This window comes from Vigna angularis, chromosome 10 (assembly GCF_016808095.1).
Source record: "Vigna angularis cultivar LongXiaoDou No.4 chromosome 10, ASM1680809v1, whole genome shotgun sequence".
Lineage (NCBI taxonomy): Eukaryota > Viridiplantae > Streptophyta > Magnoliopsida > Fabales > Fabaceae > Vigna > Vigna angularis.
This window is the reverse complement of record NC_068979.1, coordinates 13,165,414-13,175,000: the sequence shown is the minus strand read 5'-3', so window position 1 is coordinate 13,175,000 and position 9,587 is coordinate 13,165,414.

The following is a 9,587-nucleotide window of genomic DNA, read 5'->3' as shown; positions in this document are numbered from 1 at the left end:
TCCAGCCTCTTAGACGACCGTGGGAGGGGCCCGGACGTCTATAATATTATAGACGTCCGACCACCTCCACAGCGGACGTCTAAGAGGCTGACAAGGAAGTTGAAGCGTTCATTTCTTCAGCCTCTTAGACGTCCGTGGGAGGGGCCCGGACGTCTATAATATTATAGACGTCGGGGCTATCACTAATATGACGTCTATGGGGATTTAAAATTGAAATTCGCGGGGGGTTCTAGACGTCGGGGCCCCATAGTACCGCGAGCAGTTACGCTCACTGTTCATCGTCTTCCCCGCGAACTCTCTTTGCGGCATTGCTTTCCAGGTGCGTTTTCTCTCTTTTGGACCGTTTAAATTTACATTCAATCCGATTACATTGTTATGTGATGAAATATCTTTGATTTGAACCGATTAAAAATCGTTTTCGGTGCGTTTTAGTGCAGTTTGATGCGTGTTCTTGGGCGGCTTTTTCGACTGTTTTTGGCCTACGTTTTAGGTCGTGCCCTCCTTGATTTCCCTCCCTTTCATTTGGAATCAACTTTTCAGGTTAGCTTGTACGTTGATAAAGGTTTTTTGTATGCATGTTATTGGTTTTTGTGTATGCATGTTTTTGACTCTATAAGGTATGCATGTGTTATTGGCTTTTGAATATGCATGTATTAGTTGTGTTATTATAATTGTGATATGTTAGAATGTAAGTATCAAATCATTGAGTGACACTTAGTTCCCGTTTGAATTGTCCGATTGGACAGTTTAAGAAAATTAATTTTCATAATTTGCAAAACATGTCAATTGGAGTTTATGGATAAGATTGATAAAATTTCAGTTCAATATTTGTGTTGTTCTCCGGATGCATATTTGATTGTGGTCATCGTTGACTACTCTCATTTCGTGTATTTCGGAGACCAATGCGAAATGCTGCCGAAATTTTATCAATCTTATCATGTAGACTTCTTTGCATGTGTCTTAGCAAATTATGAAAATTAATTTTTTTGAATGGGTAGGGCCTAACCTTGTGAGAGTTAAAAAACTTATACTGATGATTTTATGAACATAGTATGGATCGAAGCTGGATGAATGAACGTCTCATCAATGAAGAATATGATAAGGGTGTTTCGGAGTTCTTGCAATACGTTGAACAAAATGCTAAGTCTGTGAACGAGACATATTTTTGTCCTTGTGTTCATTGTCTTAATCAAATACGACAAGACTTAGGCAATGTGCGTGACCATCTATTCATGTACGACATAATGAGGACTTATACCGTTTGGACTTGGCATGGAGAAGTACTGGACCAGCCTACCACGTCACGAGGAACGGATTATGTGGAAGAATGGATGAATGACCATTTAGAGGACATGATACGTGATGTCGGTGAAGATAATTTTGGAAGAGCTAATTTGTATGATTCTCTTATTAATGATTCAGAGCAACCGTTGTTTCCAGGATGCTCGAACTTTACACGTCTGTCTGCAACTTTAAAGTTGTTTAGTTTAAAAGCAAGGAATGGATGGACCGATAAAAGTTTCACCGAGTTGTTGGAGTTGTTGAAGGAGATGCTTCCAGAAAATAATACTCTACCTATTCGTAATTACGAGGCCAAAAATTTTTTATGTCCAATGGGTCTTGAATATCAAAAGATACATACTTTTCCTAATGATTGTGTTTTGTACACAAAGGACTTTGCTTCGCTAAAGTATTGTCCAACATGTGGTTTATCCCGTTTTAAAAAGAAATCTGACAGAATCACTACTAATGAAGGTAATGATGATGCACCTGCTAAGGTGATGTGGTATTTGCCTATAATACCTAGGTTCAAACGTATGTTCTCTGTAAAAGAAGATGCAAAGAACCTTAAATGGCACTCTGACGAAAGAAAGTGCGATAATCTTCTTCGACACCCTGATGATTCACCACAATGAAAAAAGATTGATGGCAAATTCTCAGAATTTGGTGCAGATCCAAGAAACTTAAGGCTTGCACTTGCAACTGATGGTATGAATCCTTATGGAAACTTAAGTAGCAAACACAGTTCGTGGCCAGTTATGTTGATGATTTACAATCTTTCTCCTTTGTTGTGCATGAAGAGAAAATATGTGATGTTGTCCATGATGATATCGGGTCCTAGACAACCTGGAAATGACATTAATGTTTACTTACAACCTTTAATTGATGATTTGAAATTGTTGTGGGAAGAAGGGGTCGACGTGTTTGATTCACATGTTCAGGAATAGTTCCGTTTGCATGCAATGTTGTTTTGCACTATAAATGATTTCCCAGCGTATGGAAACTTGAGCGGTTATAGTGTTAAAGGTCATTTTGCATGTCCCATATGTGAAGAAAACACTAGTTACCTTCAGTTGAAGCATGGTCAGAAGACGGTATATACAAGACATCGAAAATTCCTTCCTCGTAATCATCCTTATCGTAGATTGAAAAAAGCATTTAATGGAAGTGCTGAGGATGAGGTTGTGTGCAGACCCCGAAATGGTGAAGAGGTGTACAACAAAGTCAAAAACATTGACATTGTGTTTGGAAAACATCGTAAAACTACCTCTGCAAAAAACATTTGGAAGAAACGATCAATATTTTTTAAGCTTCCATATTGGTTTGAACTTGATGTTAGACATTGTATTGATGTGATGCACGTTGAAAAAAATGTTTGTGACAGTGTCATCAGAACGTTATTAAACGTCAAAGGGAAGAGCAAAGACGGAATAAAAGCACGACAAGATTTGGCTGACATGGGAATCCGATCTGAGTTACATCCACAGATAATAGGAAGACGCACCTATTTGCCCCCAGCCTGTCACACACTTTCTAAAAAAGAAAAACACAGTTTTTGTAACTGTTTAAGAAGTGTGAAGGTTCCACAAGGTTATTCTTCAAATATTAGTAACCTTGTGTCTATGCAAGACTTAAAGCTAGTTGGTTTAAAGTCTCACAATTGTCATGTGTTGATGCAACAATTGTTACCTGTTGTTATTCGAGGCATATTACCTCCTTCTGTTAGGGGTATTCTGACACGTCTGAGTTTTTTCTTTAATGCCATTTGCAAAAAAGTTGTTGACCCTCGAGGTTTAGATGAATTGGAAAATGAGGGAATAAGACTACTATGTCAATTGGAGATGTATTTTCCACCTTCCTTTTTTGACATCATGGTAATTTGATTGTTCATCTAGTCAGAGAAATTCGAATATGTGGGCCGATCTTCTTAAGGTGGATGTACCCAGTTGAAAGATACATGAAGATCTTAAAGGGATATGTCAAGAATCAGTATAGACCAGAAGCTTCAATCATAGAGCGATACGTTGCAGAAGAAGCCATTGGATTTTGTTCAAGTTATATGCCATCTTGTGAACCCGTGGGTCTTCCCAAGAGCAGACATGAAGGAAAATGTGAAGGTAAGGGTGTTCGAGGTGTGAGAATTCAAAGTGTTAGCAGAAAAGAAATTGACCAAGCTCATTTGTACGTCTTAAACAACACTGTTGATGTGATTTCTTACATTTCTGACCACGTTAATGAAATAAAGGCAGCAAACCCAAAAATGAGTGAAAAATGGCATCTTAATGAACATGTGAAAACCTTCTTACAATGGTTTAAGAAAAAGATTTATGCGACTCCACATGTTTTTGAAACTTTATTGAGGTTATCTCGTGGGCCGAACACGGATGTCATTACATATGGTGGGTACTATATAAACAATATTTCTTTTCAGACAAAGGTAGAAGATGACAAAAGCAGAGTTCAAAATAGTGGCGTCACACTACAAGCTGAGGCTGTGCACTTTGCTAGTTCTAAAGACAAAAATCCAATCACAGCATCCATCAGTTATTTTGGAATAATACAAGAAATATGGGAAGTTGATTACGTAACTTTTAGAGTCCCAATTTTCAAGTGTAAATGGGTTGATATAAATTCCGGTGCCATGACAGATGACCTTGGTTTCACATTGGTAGACTTGAACAAGATGAATTACACTGATGAACCATTTATCATGGCTAGTCAAGCAAGACAAATATTCTACGTAAATGATCCAGCGAATAACAAATGGTCAGTGGTTTTAGAAGGAAAAAACATGCATGGACATGATGATGACGATTCTCTTGATATACTTGAGACAACATTTGTTGCATCTAGACCCACTAAAGACCCAGTTGATGACGTTGCTGATGTCATCCAGGCAATTCGTAGTGATCACAATGAAGGGATTTGGGAAAAAACAATATCTTAATAGGTTGATATTTTTGTTTTTTTATTGACTTTATATGTATGTTCATCATAATTGAATTATTACTAACCTTGTATAATTTTTCAGGTATGTCGGCCTCAGACTCAGGATCGGGAAAGACCAGACGTGGTCGAGGCGTCACCCGAGTGGCAGATGTGACATCCGGACGTGTGGATGGTCAGAGGAGACATGTTGACATTAACCCCAGATCAGGTCATCCATTAGGGCCAAATGCTGATAGGTTTAGGAGTTATCTGGGTAAGTTAGCAAAAAGTCATGTCTCTATCCTTCATGCATGTTGGGATGACGTCCCAGAGGTCGACAAGAACCTCTTATGGTAAGATATTCAGGTATGTTTATACTTCATGCAATTTGTGATATACTTATCTTTCATGTTTTATTATCAATAACATGTTTTTTGTTTTTGACAGAAACATTATGATATTACAAACACAATACAAATTAGAAAGAAAGTGTTATCGCATATAGCGATAAGATGGAGGGATTTCAAGACAAGGCTGACACGACTCTATGTCTTTGGAGACAGGCAACATGAAAATCTCTGTCAGCAATATACATTCACAGAGGAGGATTGGATGCAGTTTCGTGCATCTAGAGAGTCTAAGGAATGGAAGGTATGTTTCTTAACATCTGAAAATGTATTCATTGAGTTTTTATGATTTTACACTTATTTATATACACGGTTTCACAGGGTAAAAGGTTAGCCGCCCAAGAAAGACAAAGGCTAAACGATGCACCACACTTGTTATCACGAGGTGGTTATGCAAAATTGGAAAAGAAACTTAGAAAGTCTAGAGCGGATGCCTTGGGACTTGAGTCGCCAGACTTAGCACCTGCACCTGCTAGGTACGAGCTGTGGAAGGCTGCTCGGACTAAATCTGATGGGAACATGACATCTTCCTCAGCTGCCTTGATCTCATAGAGAATTGTAAGTTCAAATTATAAGCAGTTGTTTGATTGTGTATCTATCACAGCATGTCTTCTAAGTAACGATTGTTTTTTTATGTGTAGGATGAGTTGGTTGAGCAGCAGACTCAGGGCACATTTGCTGGCCAAGGTAGGGACGACATTCTAACAACGGCCATTGGAAGGCCCGAGCACCCAGGACGTGTACGTGGAGTTCCTGGGGCGATTGGTCTTCGTGACTACTTTGGCCCTACACAGAAAACCCCCCAATCAATGAGTCAGGAGACACTGAGGCAGATGGATCTTCAGTGGAAGGAAAGACTCAACCAAAGTATGAGATCAATGGAGCAACGATTCATGGAGCAGCTACAAGAACAAAAAGAAATACAAAGAGCGCTTGAAGAAAAGCTGCATTCCATGACGCAAGGCAACATGGGGGCCGCTGAAACTCCCACACCACCTCGGGTCAGCACTAGAGGGTCATGCTCTGCTGTAGAACCCACTCAGTATAGCGGTCAGTATGAGCTGTTGGTTGATGGGGATCCCCCACGCATTGTGGCTGTCGGACGAGTGCTTGAGGGAGGGCAAACTATTCATGGTGTTCCCATATTACCCCAGCACGTGCGTGTGACGATTGACGAGGTTCGGGATCCCCAGGCTTAGGTGCCTGTACCCACTCCAGAAATTAACTTTGTGGGGGAGGCCATAGGATCATTTATTGCCTGGCCTAGAGCATTGATCATGTCATACATCGCTACTCCACAGGTATAATGTCTTTTTCCTTAGTATTTCTATGTTTATTCTTCAAATATTTGTTGATAACTCTTTGACGTAAATTCTTATCTTCAGTTCACACGTCCTCAGAAGCAACCAATTCATGATACAGTCATACATGAAGATGATGACATGGCTGAAGCGGAGGATGATCCTCTATCAAAGCTAATGACAAAATTACCCAGGTTGAAGAAAGCACCATTAGAACTATACTGGGATTTGAGATTATTTGGTATTCCCCCACATGTGCCAGTTTATATCACTCTCTCTGATGCATTGGAGATGATTGGGGGAGACCGGATGTTGAATATTTCCATCATTCAGCTGTGGTGCATGTAAGATAGTCAATTTGGTCTTTCATATTACTTTTATTTAGATTCTTATAGTTTCTAACAACTTAACTTTGTAGGTTTAGGTACATGGACACAATCGTTGTAGACCAAGGTCGGTCTTCCATGTACGGATATGTTGAACCTCAGACCATTCAACCGTCTGGTAACACACTTCAAAACATACAACAATATTTGCAAACATGGATGGATGAGTCAAAAAGAGACGTATACCTTGTGCCATACATTGATGGGTAGGTGTTGTTATATGTGGTCAGTTCATTATTATACTTTCCTTAATTAGTTCAATAACTATTTATCCTTTATGATAGCATGCACTGGCAGCTGATGGTCATCATTCCCAAATCATGTAAACTTATATGGTTTTGTTCGTTGCATAGGAAGATGAAAAATGAGTTGAGAACAATGCTTCAAGGGTAAGTGTTTCTCCAAAAATGACATTGAATTTGATGTTCACCTTCAACTTTTATGATAAATATAGTCATATTAATTATACTTTGTGTTTTTCATATGTACAGAGTTATTGGTAAATCACGTGGTCAACTGGTTCAAATCTTGTATCCAAAGGTTTTAAGTCATTTATAGTTCTAATTCATTTTCTATGTTATTGAATGATCTAAATTCTTAACTATTTAGTTTATTATTTTAGTGTAACCAGCATCTAGATTCATGGGAATGTGGCTTCTATGTGATGTGTTGGATTAAGACCATCATTCGAGCTGTCATTACAGATGACTGGAATGAGGTAATGACGTATACCTTGAATACATTACAAATCAAATTCATCTTCAAACATATATGAAACCAATGAATCTTTCTTGAATTTTGCAGCGCTTCAAGAGTACATCGCCTATACCAGAGGACACAATTAGACAGATAAGGCAGGAGTGGACCGCTTATCTTCTGCAAAGATGGAAGTAGGAATAGTTTTATTTGTTGTTGAACATTGCTTAGTTTTAGTTTAAGTTTTATCTTGATAGTTTTGGTAGTGGATTATATTTTACATTAAGTAGAACTTTGTTTATATGAAACGCATATATATATTATTGCAAAATTGTTCTGGGACAATTTTATGCTTTTCAGGTGTGGTTTTATTGCAAAAATAAATTAATTTAAAAAAAAAACGCCCAGTAGACGTCGGTTAGCTGTCGGACGTCTATAGACGTCTGGCAGTGCACACACCGACGTCCAACCCCACCCCTAGCACAAAACAATTCAGGCATGTGGTCGTCGGGTGATACACCTCGGACGTGTGTATAGACGTCAGGGGGAGGAGAAGACGGACGTCTGTATAGACGTCCGACGGGGGCACGTTGGACGTCTATATGGACGTCCGAGGGTGTACACCGGCCGTCTGCATAGGCGTCGGGCCTGACACATCGGACGTCTATACACACGTCCGATGTAGACCCCCCGACGTCTGAGTAACGTCACCCACAAAGACGTCGGGGGAAGGTCGGACGTCTAAAAGCCAAAAGAACGGACGTCAAAAGCCCTTTCTCCACTAGTGTCCATCACTTATAGCCGCTTTTGCAATTTTTCTGGCCAAATTTATACTTTGTTGAAAGTTGTGATTTTTTAGAAGAAGGGTTGACGGTTGTTGAGTCAATGGAAGGTGTTGATCAAAGTAATTTGAAACGAAATGGTACTGGTTTTGGTTCATCATCGGGAGAAAATCTTAGGCCCCCAAATCGATTGAATATTGTTGTGCCTGTTAGTCAATTGGGTGTTGGTGAGAATCGGAAACCCTATGGTATACCACCCTCACACCCTAATACGAATATTTCACCTTCTTCAGCCTATCCTCAGTTTTTTGCCTCCCAATCCCATTCAAATTCGATTTCTCAGCGCTGAAGTCCCATAGTCACCGCTGAAGGCCAAAACTACAGCTGAGCGTCAATTCTGAAGACCCGCACTTACCGCTGAGCGGCAAAAGTGCCGCTGAGCGCCATTTATTTGGGCTTGGGCCAATTTTATGTAAGTTTTAGGAAACTATATAAGGTGTTAGTAGAATTAGGGTTAGTATCTTTGGACAGAAAGAGGCGAAATCACACTTTCTTCACCCCTTGGAGGCAGATTTTGGAAGCAGAAGCTCCTCTCTTCAAATTCTAGGTTTCTACCTTTCATTCTTTCATTGTTTTTCATCTAGTTTCACCATGTCTATGGTGAACTAAACCTCCATTGTTGTTGGGGAACCGATGAAATCCTTTGAAACTCTCATGTATTGTATTGGTTCTATATTCTATATGCTTTGCTTCATTAATTGTTATGGTTTTTCTTCTATACTCTATGCATGCTTTGTTTAACTCATTCAATTGCATGATCATTGATGTTATGTATATGGACACATATAGATGCATCTAGAACTGAGGAAATTCTTCCAAGAGCAATATTACCTAGACATAGGGATAGGAAGATTGGTTTCCTTTAAGCTTCTGTGCGAATGTAATGCATGAATAATTGCTAGGGAGACAAGACATTGTAAACTAGTGATTAGGAGTAGGCTTTCTTCACCGAGACATCAGGTTTAAGGTAAATTAGAAAGTGGCATTAACATTAATGAAGAAAGATGAATTCTTGAATACATGAGAGTGGATAGGATAAATCGGAAACCCCAACAATATCATCATTTCATATTTTACATCAATCTCTTTTGCTTCTTTTAATCCAATTGATCAAAAACTGGCATTCATGTTTATTTTCTGCAATTCAAACACAATGGTTTCGTTTACAAGTCTCATTTAATCAATAAATCACATAACTGTCTAGGCCGTGAGTCCTTTGGGAAATGATACTTGGTCTTACCATTTTATTATTACTTGATACGATTCGATACACTTGCCGAGTGTTAACAAGTTTTTGGCGTCGTTGTTGGGGACTCGTGGTTTAACTATTCTATTTGTGTGATTATTGATTAGCTTTAACTTGATTTTTTTATCTTTTTTATCTTTTTGTTTATCTTTTTATCTTTTTATGTTGTTATCTTTTTAGTTTATCTTTTCTATCTTTTTGTGCTAACAATTGTTTCCAGGGTTTTGTGGTCCTGTGTATGCAGGATACAATTCGGACTAGGAGCAAGAAAATTTTGGAACCTCTTCTTGAAGGATTGGACAAAAGTAGAAGGAGGAGGAGAGTTCGAACTTCTAGAGAATTATTCCCTTCTCCGGAAACACTTCTACAACCCTCACCACAAAGATCTAACCAGAGCATTGAAGAGATGGCCGAAGAGAACAATGGTAGACGTACTCTGGCGGATTACACCAATGTTGTTGGCCCTCATCACTTTAATAGCATTGCTAGGCCGAGGGTCA